This window comes from Acipenser ruthenus, chromosome 11 (assembly GCF_902713425.1).
Source record: "Acipenser ruthenus chromosome 11, fAciRut3.2 maternal haplotype, whole genome shotgun sequence".
Classification (NCBI taxonomy): domain Eukaryota; kingdom Metazoa; phylum Chordata; class Actinopteri; order Acipenseriformes; family Acipenseridae; genus Acipenser; species Acipenser ruthenus.
In genome coordinates, this window is record NC_081199.1 from 16864289 (window position 1) to 16878201 (window position 13913).

At 41.5% G+C, this 13913-nt stretch overlaps 1 non-coding gene across 1 annotated transcript; it reads right to left on the minus strand.

Annotated features, from left to right (window-relative positions):
* Positions 1–869: 869 nt before the first annotated feature.
* On the minus strand, positions 870–941 carry trnaq-cug (transfer RNA glutamine (anticodon CUG)). The gene has a single exon. It is a non-coding gene; the product is annotated as a tRNA-Gln (tRNA).
* Positions 942–13913: the final 12972 nt, after the last annotated feature.

Below are 13913 nucleotides of genomic sequence, written 5' to 3' on the forward strand. Positions count from 1 at the left end.
GAAATTTTCAAACAGGAAATCGAAAATTTCTACTCTCGAGCAGCTTCTTCAGGTTTTCAGCGAAAGGTGGTCAGGCTTGCATGTAAGCTTAAAAAATGAATGCATTTCACTAACTGCGCAGTGGCGCAGCGGGTTAATGTCGTGCGCCCTTCAAGAACGTCATGTTGCAAGTTCAAACCACAGTTTTGTTTTGTTTTGTTTGTTTGTTTCCTGCGATATGTGCTGTTTTAAAATATAAATAATTTGTTTAATATAAAATGGTGTGCATACTTGTATTGTAACACTTGAAATGTATTTGCTTACGATTGTAAGTCGCCCTGGATAAGGGCGTCTGCTAAGAAATAAACAATAATAATAATAATAATAATAATAATAATAATAATAATAATAATAATAATAATAATAATATCAAAATGCTTGCATACCCTGGTTTGTTTTGACGTTGACCAACATGTGGAATCACATGATTGGTAGATGTCCAGTTATTTAGCTTTTCTGTTTGAATAGTCGCTACACACCCTTAAAAAGTAGACGGAAGAGGAAGAAGAAGAAGAACAACAACAACAATTTACCTTAGCTTGACGACTTATATCTCATTGTGTATAAGAGGTATGTACGTTTTTTCACATTTGATGCTTTCAGACTTTTGATACTGGTACAGATGGTAATTCTAAGTGATTTAGTTTTGCCGCTGCAACATGGTAAAAACAGTTAAACTCTTTGAGCTGTATAGAGACTCTCGGTAGTTTCAAACAAGTTTATCTAACTTGTATGAGGAACTACCGTTCCTCTCAATGACCGATTGTACCCTTGTGGTCAAGACATATGACATTTGGTAGTTCACATGATCAAAACATATGGTTAAATACAGGTCCCACCGAGATTTGAACTCGGATGGCTGGATTCAGAGTCCAAAGTGCTAACCATTACACCATGGAACCGCTGCGGAACAAACGAGAGAGGAATGGCTGTAACATCCTCAGCTCCCAGGTGTAAAATCCCCTACTGCTGACAACCCCTGGACCGCAAGGCGTTCTCCCCGTTCTGATTGCACACAGTCCTTCAACAACATCCATTTCTCCAGTTTGAATCCAAAATGCGACGTTTTAGTCATTAATATTACAGACCTTTAGATATTGATGATTTAGATATAGGTATAAACCTCCTGGACTGCAGTGATGTAGCATTGATTAAGAGTACTCTAGAGGCGAATGTCTCTGAAAGGTGTTAGTGAGGGCTGTGCATCATGATTATACAGTGTCATACAATTGTGTGCTCATACTGTAGGACTCAATCAGCTCCTGTTACAGTAACTGCTCTATTGAGATCTGGACAAACACACTACTGTTGGCATGTTCTGTAGGGAAGTTATACAGGAATATCTGAAGTTATACAGGAATATTTCTTATTAATACCACTTCACAATTCATGGCATGTCGTTTCTTTCTTTTTTTTTAACATGTTCATTTTAAAGACAAGGAAAAAAGCAAGGATATTGGATGCAAAATTGGTAGAAATGATTACTCTTTCATTTAAATAAAGCAATACATACTAGAACACTACAATTAATGATATGACCAGCAGGGGTGTAGCTGTAAGCTCATTTGTACCCAGCTTGGAAGGGTTAAAAAAATCACCTGATCTGACAGATTGCCTCCTGGTTGATCACATGAATGATACACAGATTGGTCAGTGAATCCATTGTTCATTATGTTTAGTTAAAGCAGAAAAAATTTCTAAAAAAAAAAAAAAAAACTCGACGTTTTCAAGACACATACTGCAAAGGACTTTGTGAAGGACACATGAAGGACTTTATGATTTTAATATTAATGTGCATGCAAATAAAAAACAATCAATTCAATGAAACAATCAAACACATTGCAGGATGGAAGCAGTATATCTCTAACCATGTTGATTGGATAGCAATGGGTTCCAACACATTGAGCCATCAGTGAACCCTCTGTTTAGACCTGATCTCAGCTGAGTGACTCTGTGCCATTCCCAGGTGCAGTCAGTTTGTGCACTGTTGATATGAGATTCCTGTCACTGTGGGACTCAGGGCGCAGTAGTACAGTGCAGTGTCTTTCATTTTAGTGGAGGAGAGCTTCAGCTCCACACGTTTGTTTATTCTCTTTATCAGCTTCAGCACAGAACCGAAGGTCTGAAGAGTCCTCTTTGGTTGTCATTCCAGAGTCATAAATCAGGAGGATGTATTCCAAACCTTTTCCTGGATTCTGTCGATGCCATTGGAAGCTGTTCACTACGCCGGTGTAATTGAATGAGAGACGAACACTCTCTCCCTCTCTCACTTGTTCATCATCTTCACATGATGGAGTAATTGAGTTTCCAAACCTTTGCCCTGTCGATGTAAAAGACAAGGTATTTTAATTTCAAAACAAGCATTCAAATTGATGGATTTTCTCCACTGAATTATCTGGGTCTTCAATCAGCTCATGTGTGTTTGATATTTGATTCAGCAGTACAATATGGAATGTGATTAATCACATTATAAACCACTGGAAAGCCAGGCTTTACATGCCAATATGGGATATGCAAAAATGATGTAAAAAAGATCTATATTGTATTAGCTACGTTTTTCTCAATATATCTGGTGCTCTGGCAAACTAAATATAACAGGCTGGTTTAATTGTATTCTTCAAATAAACTTAAATAAGTCAATACAAAGTTTCCCGCTTTCTAAAGTGGTATCTATGACTCTTCAGGACTTACCTGACAGAAGTGCAATGATAAGGAATGTGATGAGCAACAACATGACTCTGTGAAGGATAGCAACTCCAGCTTGAGTTAAACTAACGACTGCATGCAGATTGATTCCTTCTGTGACTTTCTCTGTTAGCTGCTGTTCTTCACATGATCAATGTGTTCTGCTAACAGTGTTGGTGCTCAAGTACTATACCTGTGCAAAGTTTGTGGTATCAGAGTTATGTGTATGAGAGCCTCATCTGACTACTATACATAAATACAGAAATAATAGGTGCTGTATGTCTAAGCTGATCGAAACACTGTAACCCTACCCCTACCCCTCATCTGACTACTATACATAAATACAGAAAGAATAGGTGCTGTATGTCTAAGCTGATCAAAACACTGTAGCCCTAACCCTAACCCTCATCTGACTACTATACATAAATACAGAAAGAATAGGTGCTGTATGTCTAAGCTGATCAAAAGACTATAAAGGTATTTCCACATAGAGAAAAGGCCAATCACAAACTATTCCCTGACTACAGCTGAATTGAAGTGTTTGCAAAGTGTTTTTTATACAAATGTACCACTTTTTAACAACAGCAGAAAACAGAAACTGGTGTGTGCATGAGCTATACATGTACAGTTGTTAGAGAGCAGTACAGCACTCATAAGAAAATGGTACCTGCATGGACTGTGGTTAACACATAACTGTAAAACACCCTCCATAGCGTGATTCAACAACACAATCTGAGAGGGGACCATTTTCTAAAATGACAAGTCTGGTTCCCTTTCAATTCGAAGATGACCACCAAAACATTATTTATGGGATATGCCTGCCTATTGGTAGGTATTTACTGAGCTCTTTATATCAGAGCTGCCGATAGGCCCCTTCCTGGGGTGACGTCCTCGGTCCCACCTGAGTGTTCCCCTGCATTCATGCTGAAAGCTGGCTTGCTGCTTTCATGGAATCAGCGGTTCTAAAATAAAGCCTCTTTCTTTTCCTTTCTTCAGCAGCCTGCCTCGCTTGCAGGCTGTCTTCTTACTGTCTGTCGTATGTGTGTGACTGCCTGTGCTACTAACAACCAAACGAGCAAGATGGGCTGAATGGAACATAAGAAAGTTTACAAACGAGAGGAGGCCATTCAGCCCATCTTGCTCGTTTGGTTGTTAGTAGCTTATTGATCCCAGAATCTCATCAAGCAGCTTTTTGAAGGATCCCAGGGTGTCAGCTTCAACAACATCTGGGGAGTTGGTTCCAGACCCTCACAATTCTCTGTGTAAAAAAAGTGTCCCCTATTTTCTGTTCTGAATGCCCCTTTATCTAATCTCCATTTGTGACCCCTGGTCCTTATTTATTTTTTCAGGTCAAAAAAGTCCCCTGGGTCGACATTGTCTATACCTTTTAGGATTTTGAATGCTTGAATCAGATCACCGCGTAGTCTTCTTTGTTCAAGTCTGAAGAGATTCATTGCTTTTAGCCTGTCTGCATACGACATGTCTTTTAAACCCGGGATAATTTTGGTTGCTCTTCTTTGCACTCTTTCTAGTGCAGCAATATCCTTTTTGTAACGAGGTGACCAGAACTGAACACAATATTCTAGGTGAGGTATTACTAATGCATTGTAAAGTTTTAACATTACTTCCCTTGATTTAAATTCAACACTTCTCACAATATATCCAAGCATCTTGTTGGCCTTTTTTATAGCTTCCCCACATTGTCTAGATGAAGACATTTCTGAGTCAACATAAACTCCTAGGTCTGCCCCTGAGATCAGGATATTGTGCAGGTGTCTCCACTCCCTCTCTCACTGTGCTCTCACTGCACAATAATACACAGCTTCACAATCCAGCAGCTCAACAGCACTGATGGTTAGAGTGCTGGAGAGCTTCTCTTTATTCACAGTCATGTTGAATCGTCCCGAGGTTTCAGTTGTAATGTAAGCAGTCAGTATGATGTCAGGACTTTGACCATGTTGCTGTTTATACCACTGCATGCTGTTGTAGTTAGAAACACTGATTGCAATTCATTTCAGCGCTCCATCCTTTATTTGAATAAACATGTGGAGTCTGTAAGAGACAGCTGTAAGAAAAGAAGAGTAAAGAATGATTCTTGTGTTTCTCAATAATAATGATGTCTCTGTGCTAGCCCCCATTGAGACCCTGTTTTCAATGGTGCATCTCCAGTGTGTTTGTGAATATCACTCACCCAGACTAAAGACAAGCAGAAGAAAAGATCCACTCATGTTAATCATTCTTGAATTGTTCCACCCAGTGGTAGAAGTGCTTGTGACGGACAGACAGCCTGAGCTGTGGGTAAAGCCATGCACAACGTCACCTCACAATGAGGCAGTGATTGGCTGATCTGTCTGAAGCACAGGGAACCACTGGTTTGGTGACTGATTTCCATTACACGAGAGTAGATGTTAAAACTTCATGCTGATTCGAACTTGGCTCTCACCAAGATAAGCACCAACTAAGACACAGCTTTACAGTAAACTAATGTGATCCATCTGTGTCTCCATCCATTTGCGTTTCCTTCCATATAATGCTGGCTCCAGGGATCAGCTTATTGCCTCCCTAGTGCATCAGCACAAACAACGGGGATCAACCATAGTGCAGTCTCCCCAGCGCATCAGCATGACAACCGTCTGGATTGAGCTAACTAGGGTACATCTCTGGGGTCTTCACACCTCATCATCAATAGTTAGAACATATATTGGTTTTATTGTTGTTGTTTAAATAGAACATTGCCACTCACTTCTTGTTGAAAAGTTTTATCAAAGTTTCCTCTGGTACCAGTATTATTAAATGAGTTCTGTGAAAATGTAAATGATGGTGTATAGCTCATAGTTACCCTTTTCCCATTCAAATTGTGGTGTGGATATATTTGATCAGCTGCTCTACAATGAAAAAGAAAGAGAAGTGTTCACTTGATAGAGTAAAGTGCACATGGTGCGCAGGGGAGGGGTTCAGTCAGGGCAGGGCAGGGATGAGTCCTGGCTGTGCCCAGTTGCTGGTCTGGTCCAGGGATCCTACAGGGAGCACTGAATTGTGGCAGGGAGGTATAATCAGGAAGGACTTCTTCACTTCATCTCATGACAGTGACTCTGCTGGTTTATGGACTCCCGCTGGGCTGGCCTTTGTACTCCAGAGTCTCACCAGCATAGAGTTCCTGGGTGTACAGAGGGGATGGCTGTGTGAGGAATCATACTGAGACACTGAAGAAATACAAATCAAGTTTGTGTGTAAACACTGCCATCTAGTGGTTCAAGCTTTTAGTGCATCTTTTTTCATTTATTTGCACTTAGGATTTTCATGAATACTGACATTTATAAAAGCTTCACTTTTTTGCATGGAATGGTGTTGCTTTACTCAACTGCACCTAGAGCACTGTGTGACATCAGCATTGGCCCCATGACTGAGGGCGGAGTCTATTTATGAATGTCAGCTGTTTCTTCTCCTTACCCACACAAGCAGGAGAGAATTCAGAGCTCTCTCCCGCCCGCGCTGTGTAACACTGTGCCTGCCCTGTACAACAGTAAGACACCGAGTCCTCCAGTGAAGCGGCACTCTCATCACTCTCCAGTCTGTGTAACACTGTGCCTGCCCTGTACAACAGTAAGACACCGAGTCCTCCAGTGAAGTGGCACTCTCATCACTCTCCAGTCTGTGTAACACTGTGCCTGCCCTCTACAACAGTAAGACACCGAGTCCTCCAGTGAAGCGTGACTCTCATCTCTCTCCAGTCTGTGTAACACTGTGCCTGCCCTGTACAACAGTAAGACACCGAGTCCCCCAGTGAAGCGTCACTCTCATCACTTCGAAAGGAGTTGAAACATACCTGTGGGACTGCAGAGTGAGAATGGGAACCGTTATCATAAGCTGTAACTAGCCTGGTCCATAAACCACACTGAAGATGTCGGTGAAAGTGAAAAGCTGTTATTTACAAAGTAGAGGTAAGCAATACAGGATTTGACACCGTGTTAATACTTTGCAGTCAGATGTATGAGGGAAAGAATGAAAGAAATAAAAACACAAAAATACTGTGAAAATGAAAACATAAAAAACACCAAATATTTTATAATACAATGTATTTACGGGAAATGTACCGTGGCCCAGAAGTGCAAAACACAAACAATATATATATTGTGGGCACAAAAAATATGTGAGGACACAACCACAATACAACGAACGTCTCACAACACCACATAAATAGTTTGTCACAACGGAAATGGGTTAATTTATATGACAAGGCAGGAGACTTCAGTGCACAAGTCAGGAGACTTGTACACTGAAGGAATCCTTGCCGTCGCTGTCAGTTTTTGCATTGAGCTGTGGAGAGTTTCGTCACTGTGGGGTTCAAGGCACAGTAGTAAACCGCTGTGTCTTCAATTTCAGTTTGGAGAATGGAAAGGGAAACGTGCTTCTTTACTTTATCAGCGCTAGCAGAGAATCGCTGTTTAGCGAATTCCGCATAGCTACCTTCCCCTCCCGTTTCTAATAACAAAACAATGAATTCCGGGGACTGTCCGAGATACTGCCGATACCACTGGAAAGAATAAGCTGACACATTATAGCTGCATTCGAGTTTAACCGTATCTCCCTCCCGGGCGCATTGCGACTCCGATCCCGCTGTGATGATGGCATTTCCAAATGTGTTACCTGTGAAGATAAACAGAATGTAATTAAATGCGTTTGAAAACTCCCTTTAGTTACAATTTTATGACACATATCTACTCTTCAAGTTAATAAACCACAGTCTAAACGACTAGGTACTCTACTCAGCATATCTATATATATGAGGAGTAGAGATGCATGCAGATGAACTGCACATGTATTGTCATGAGATTGTATTTTAAAATGAAAAGTGCTAACATATGAATACTATTGATCAATCAGAATGAACATTGTTAATATGGATGAAAGACAACCGATGTATTGATCTTTTAAAATACTGAGTGGACCAATTTACCTGGAAACAACGATGATAAAAATAAAACAATGAAAAGCATGTCAGCGAGTTCGGTGCCTGTCACACGGGAAGAGTAGACTTTGTTACTTCAATTCAAGATGCTGACAATGTGGGCAGATTGTATGTCACATTTCTTTATGAACTCTTAAATCATAGGGGCGTGAATCAGCTGTACAATGAATTAAACCTCGTTAGCGCCACCTCCTGGTCAGAGATGTCTATTTGAACAGCAGCTATTGCTTCAGTGTCAGGTGGTTTCGCCCGTGGAGACACAGAGAAGCAGGGCTGTGTATAGAACTCGGTGCATCATTGCATTCTCCATGCTCCACTCGTGGCTGATGAACCCCTCTCTAGATAACGGGTGCGAATGAAAGAGTTCGTTTCTAAACCTGTGTTTTACTTTGCTCAATGACACACCCCTTTCCAAGTTGGCATATCTACAGCAGTTAACATATTTCTTAAACTATTTAGACCGGGCCATACAAATACAATGTGCCTACCTTGTGTAGTTTGTACGGTTGCCCCGCCTTTGGCAGACAGACTTATTTTGTATGTTAAATAACTGTTTCATTACTGTGTGCCTAACACTGAGCGAACTTTAAGTCTGAGAAGAGCAATGCGGGAAGACAGTCGTGAGCCAGCTGTGGTGCTGAAATGTTGCGAGACATCTACTAACCGTAAACCATGAATTGGTTTAATCAGAACAATATAAAACTTGAAAACGGCACTCTGCTGAAGAGTGGGGTTACAAGGAAGTTAGCCGCTGTTCATTTCAAATACTTTGTATGTGTTTAAAATAGTCGCTGGATTTAGTATTACTGCACACACACACACACACGCACGCACGCACGCACGCACGCACGCACGCACACACACACACACACACATATATATATATATATATATATATATATATATATATATATATATATATATATATATATATATATATATAGACGTGCTCAAATTTGTTGGTACCCCTCCACAAAAAACGAAGAATGCACAATTTTCTCTGAAATAACTTGAAACTGACAAAAGTAATTGGCATCCACGATTGTTTATTTCATATTTAATAGAAATCAGACTTTGCTTTTGAATTTTTATTCAACATAATATTGTAAATAAGAAAACAAATGAAAATTGCATGGACAAAAATGATGGGACTGCTAACCTAATATTTTGTTGAGGCAATCACTGCAATCAAACGTTTTCTATAGCTCTCAATGAGACTTCTGCACCTGTTAACAGGTAGTTTGGCCCACTCTTCCTGAGCAAACTGCTCCAGCTGTCTCAGGTTTGATGGGTGCCTTCTCCAGACTGCAAGTTTCAGCTCTTTCCATAGATGTTCGATAGGATTCAGATCAGGACTCATAGAAGGCCACTTCAGAATAGTCCAATGTTTTGTTCTTATCCATTCTTGGGTGCTTTTAGCTGTGTGTTTTGGGTCATTATCCTGTTGGAGGACCCATGACCTGTGACTGAGACAGAGCTTTCTGACACTGGGCAGTACGTTTCGCTCCAGAATGCCTTGATAGTCCTGAGATTTCATTGTGCCCTGCACAGATTCAAGGCACCCTGTGCCAGGCGCAGCAAAGCAGCCCCAAAACATAACCGAGCCTCCTCCATGTTTCAATGTAGGTATGGTGTTCTTTTCTTTGAAAGCTTCATTTTTTCATCTGTGAACATAGAGCTGATGTGACTTGCCAAAAAGCTCCAGTTTTGACTCATCTGTCCAAAGGACATTCTCCCAGAATGATTGTGGCTTGTCAATATGCATTTTAGCAAATTCCAGTCTGGCTTTTTTATGTTTTTCTTGCAAAAGCAGAGTCCTCCTGGGTCTTCTTCCATGGAGCCCACTTTCGCTCAAAAAGCGACAGATGGTGCGATCAGAAACTGACGTACCTTCACCTTGGAGTTCAGCTTGTATCTCTTTGGCAGTTATCCTTGGTTCTTTTTCTACCATTCGCACTATCCTTCTGTTCACTCTGGGGTCGATTTTCCTCTTGCGGTCGCACCCAGGGAGGTTGGCTACAGTTCCATGGACCTTAAACTTCTTAATAATATTTTCAACTGTTGTCACAGGAACATCAAGCTGCTTGGAGATGGTCTTGTAGCCTTGACCTTTACCATGCTTGTCTATTATTTTCTTTCTGATCTCCTCAGACAACTCTCTCCTTTGCTTTCTCTGGTCCATGTTCAGTGTGGTGCACACAATGATACCAAACAGCACAGTGACTACTTTTCTCCATTTAAATAGGCTGAATGACTGATTACAAGATTGGAGACATGTGTGATACTAATTAAAGAAACTAATTAGTTTGAAATATCACTATAATCCAATTATTTATTATCTTTTCTAAGGGATACCAATAAATGTGTCCAGGCCATTTTAAAATATCTTTGTAGAATAAGCAATAATTCATCTCTTTTCACAGCTTCTTTGCTTTATTTTATGACATACCAAAGGCATGCAAGTATACATGATACAATAGCTTTTAATTTCATCACTTTTCAGGAGGAATTAAGCATTATTTCAAAGAGCTTTAAGGGTACCAACAAATTTGAGCACGTCCGTATATATATATATATATATATATATATATATATATATATATATATATATATATATATAAAGCAAGGGTTTAACATTGAATTACATACCACTATAGATTTCTTTTTTTAAAGTATGTCTCGATCCTCAGATTGTAGATGATGCAAAACTTTTGGCCATAATTGTAATGTTGAGCTCAAATGGAATACAATTAATACAATTACGAATTTTTTTTTTGGTTCCTGGGTAGTAAGTGTTATTTCCTAATTGCTTATGCCTCAAAAGTATAGAAAATGGCTATTATTCCCCACAAACTTTGCTTTTGTGACCAGGACAGTGACATTTTGAAATTTACCTATTTCCAATGAGAAAACGGGCGAATTTGTGTCTTTTCGTTCACATAAAGTCAGAAAAAAACAACATATGAATCCAAATTAACATGTATTTATACTAAAGTAATACAAAAATGACTACAAAAGATTTAGAAGTGAGTAGTTTTTCAAGATTTACGATTATACTGAAAATCACTTTCACGAATCAGCCCACAAATGTAGTCTCCCATCATGTTCTCATTATACTGTCCTTGGTAGCGGCGTTCAAAGTCCAGTATATCCTAGTGGAAGCGCTCGCCTTGCTCCTCCGAGTACGCTCCCATGTTCTCCTTGAATTTATCAAGATGAGCATCAAGTATATGGACTTTGAGGGACATCCCACAGCCCATTGTGCCGTAGTTCTTCACCAGAGTCTCAACCAGCTCCACATAGTTTTCGGCCTTGTGATTGCCCAGGAAGCCCCGAACCACTGCGACAAAGCTGTTCCAAGCCGCTTTCTCCTTACTAGTGAGCTTCTTGGGGAATTCATTGCACTCCAGGATCTTCTTTATCTGTGGTCCGACGAAGACACCGGCTTTGACCTTTGCCTCAGACAGCTTAGGGAAGAAGTCTTGAAGGTACTTGAAGGCTGCCAACTCCTTATCTAGAGCTCTGCCAAATTGTTTCATAAGGCCCAATTTGATGTGCAGTGGTGGCATCAGCACCTTCCGGGGGTCCACCAGTGGCTCCCACTTGACGTTGTTCCTCCCCACAGAGAACTCGGCCCGCTGTGGCCAGTCCATCCTGTTGTAGTGCGCCTTGGTGTCCCTGCTGTCCCAAAGGCAAAGATAGCAGGGAAACTTGGTAAAACCGCCTTGGAGACCCATCAGGAATGCCACCATTTTGAGGTCTCCTATGACCTTGATGCCATCTCAGAAAAATGCAGATATGTATCCACTTAGGCAGCTGGAACTAAACTGAACTGGTGGGCTTAAGGCCCCTGTATTTATACTACTATTTATATTACTGGAAAGTTCTAGAAAGTTCTAGAAGTTACTCCAAGTTTACTCAGCACTGAATCTATCTGGAATGTTCTGGAAAATAGGTAAATTTCAAAATATCACTGTCCTGGTCACAAAAGCAAAGTTTGTGGGGAATAATAGCCATTTTCTATACTTTTGAGGTATAAGCAATTAGGAAATAACACTTACTACCCAGGAACCAAAAAAAAAAAAAAAAAAAGTTACACGGTGTTATTATTATTATTATTATTATTATTATTTATTTCTTAGCAGACACCCTTATCCAGGGCGATTTACAATCGTAAGCAAATACATTTCAAGTATCACAGTACAAGTAATAATACAATTAAGAGCAACATAAATACAATGACTTTGGTTCAAGCAAGTACAAGTGTGACAAAATACAATTCAATGATACAGCAGATAAGTGTCAGTGATAGTTACATCAGGATATGATTAAATACAAAATACTACAGATTAAACACTTGGCAGATTACAGTACTCTGACGTACAGGATTAAATACAGTAAAACAGGGGGCAGATAAGAACAAGTAAAGCGCATTTAAGGAAGGGTGATAAGTGTCCCAGGCGAACAGAGGAGTTCTACAGGTGCTTTCTTAAGAGGTGAGTCTTGAGGAGGCGCCGGACTGTGGTCAGGGACTGGGCAGTCCTGACATCTGTAGGAAGGTCATTCCACCACTGCAGGGTGAGGGTGGAAAAGGAGCGGGATCTGGAGGCAGGGGAGCATAGAGGAGGTAGAGCCAGTCTTCTAGTGCAGGCGGAGCGGAGAGGTCAAGTGGGGGTGTAGGGAGAGATGAGGGTCTGGAGGTAGCTGGGTGCAGTCTGGTCAAGGCATCTGTAGGCTAGTACAAGAGTCTTGAACTGGATGCGAGCGGTGATCGGGAGCCAGTGGAGTGAGCGGAGTAGTGGAGTTGCGTGGGAGAAGCGAGGCAGAGAGAACACCAGACGGGCAGCGGAGTTCTGGATGAGCTGGAGCGGACAGGTGGCGGACGCAGGGAGGCCAGCCAGGAGGGAGTTGCAGTAGTCTAGGCGGGAGAGTACCAAGGCCTGGACCAGGAGCTGGGTGGCGTAGTTGGTGAGGAAGGGTTGGATTCTTCGGATGTTGCTCAGGAAGAATCGGCAAGTGCGTGCCAGAGTGGAGATGTGCTGGGAATAAGAGAGGCAGGGGTCCAGGGTGACTCCGAGGTTCTTAGCGGAGGAAGAGGGAGAGAGTGTGGTAGATTCCAGAGGAACAGAGATAGAGAGATCAGAGGAGGGGGAGGAGGAGGAGGGAAAGAAAAGGAGGTCAGATTTAGAGAGGTTGAGTTTGAGATGATGCAAGTGCATCCAGGAGGAGATAGCAGACAGACAGGTAGAGATACGGGAGGGGATGGTGGAGTCAGAGGTGGGGAAGGAGAGGAAAATCTGAGTATCATCAGCATAGAAATGGTATGAGAAACCATAGGATGCAATGAGGGGGCCCAGGGAGCGGGTGTAGAGAGAGAACAGGAGAGGACCCAAGACTGACCCTTGGGGGACTTCTGTTGAGAGAGGGCGAGGTGTGGAGGTTGCTCCACGCCAGGTTACCTGATAAGTGCGGTTGGAGAGGTAGGAGGAGAACCAGGCCAGAGCAGTTCCAGAGATTCCCAGGTCAGCAAGAGAGCATAGTAGGACAGAGTGATCGACAGTGTCAAAGGCAGCAGAAAGGTCGAGGAGAATTAGGACAGAGGAGAGAGAGGCAGCTCGGGCAGACTTTAGTGAGTTGGTGACAGACAGGAGGGCGGTTTCAGTGGAGTGAGCAGAGCGGAAGCCAGATTGGAGAGGGTCGAGCAGAGAGTGGTTGGACAGGAAAGCAGAGAGCTGGCGGTGTACAGTCCTCTCGAAGGTTTTGAAGAGGAAGGGTAGGAGGGAGACAGGATGGTAGCTCTGGGGGAGGTGGGGTCGAGGTTTTTTGAGGAGGGGAGTGATAGAGGCTTTTTTGAAGGCAGAGGGAAAGAGACCAGAAAGGAGAGAGGTGTTGAGGAGGGAGGAGATGAAGGGAAGTGTATTTTTAATAATATGTACTCTGTAGAATAGGATAATCCATGTTAGTGTATATGTGTATATATACATATATATGGGAATTTCAAATAATAATAATAATAATAATAATAATAATGACTCGGTTATTCAGCTCTACAGAACTATGAACTCTGAGCAGTTAATAATGAGCAGGTTTATTCATTCACCTGTTTCATTAAGTTTGGGTCTGGTGTTGTATTATTCAGCTGTACTGTAAACCTTTTATATGTTGCAAAGGCTGTGTTTGCTCTTACACAGTAATAAACAGTACAATACTTAGAATTATG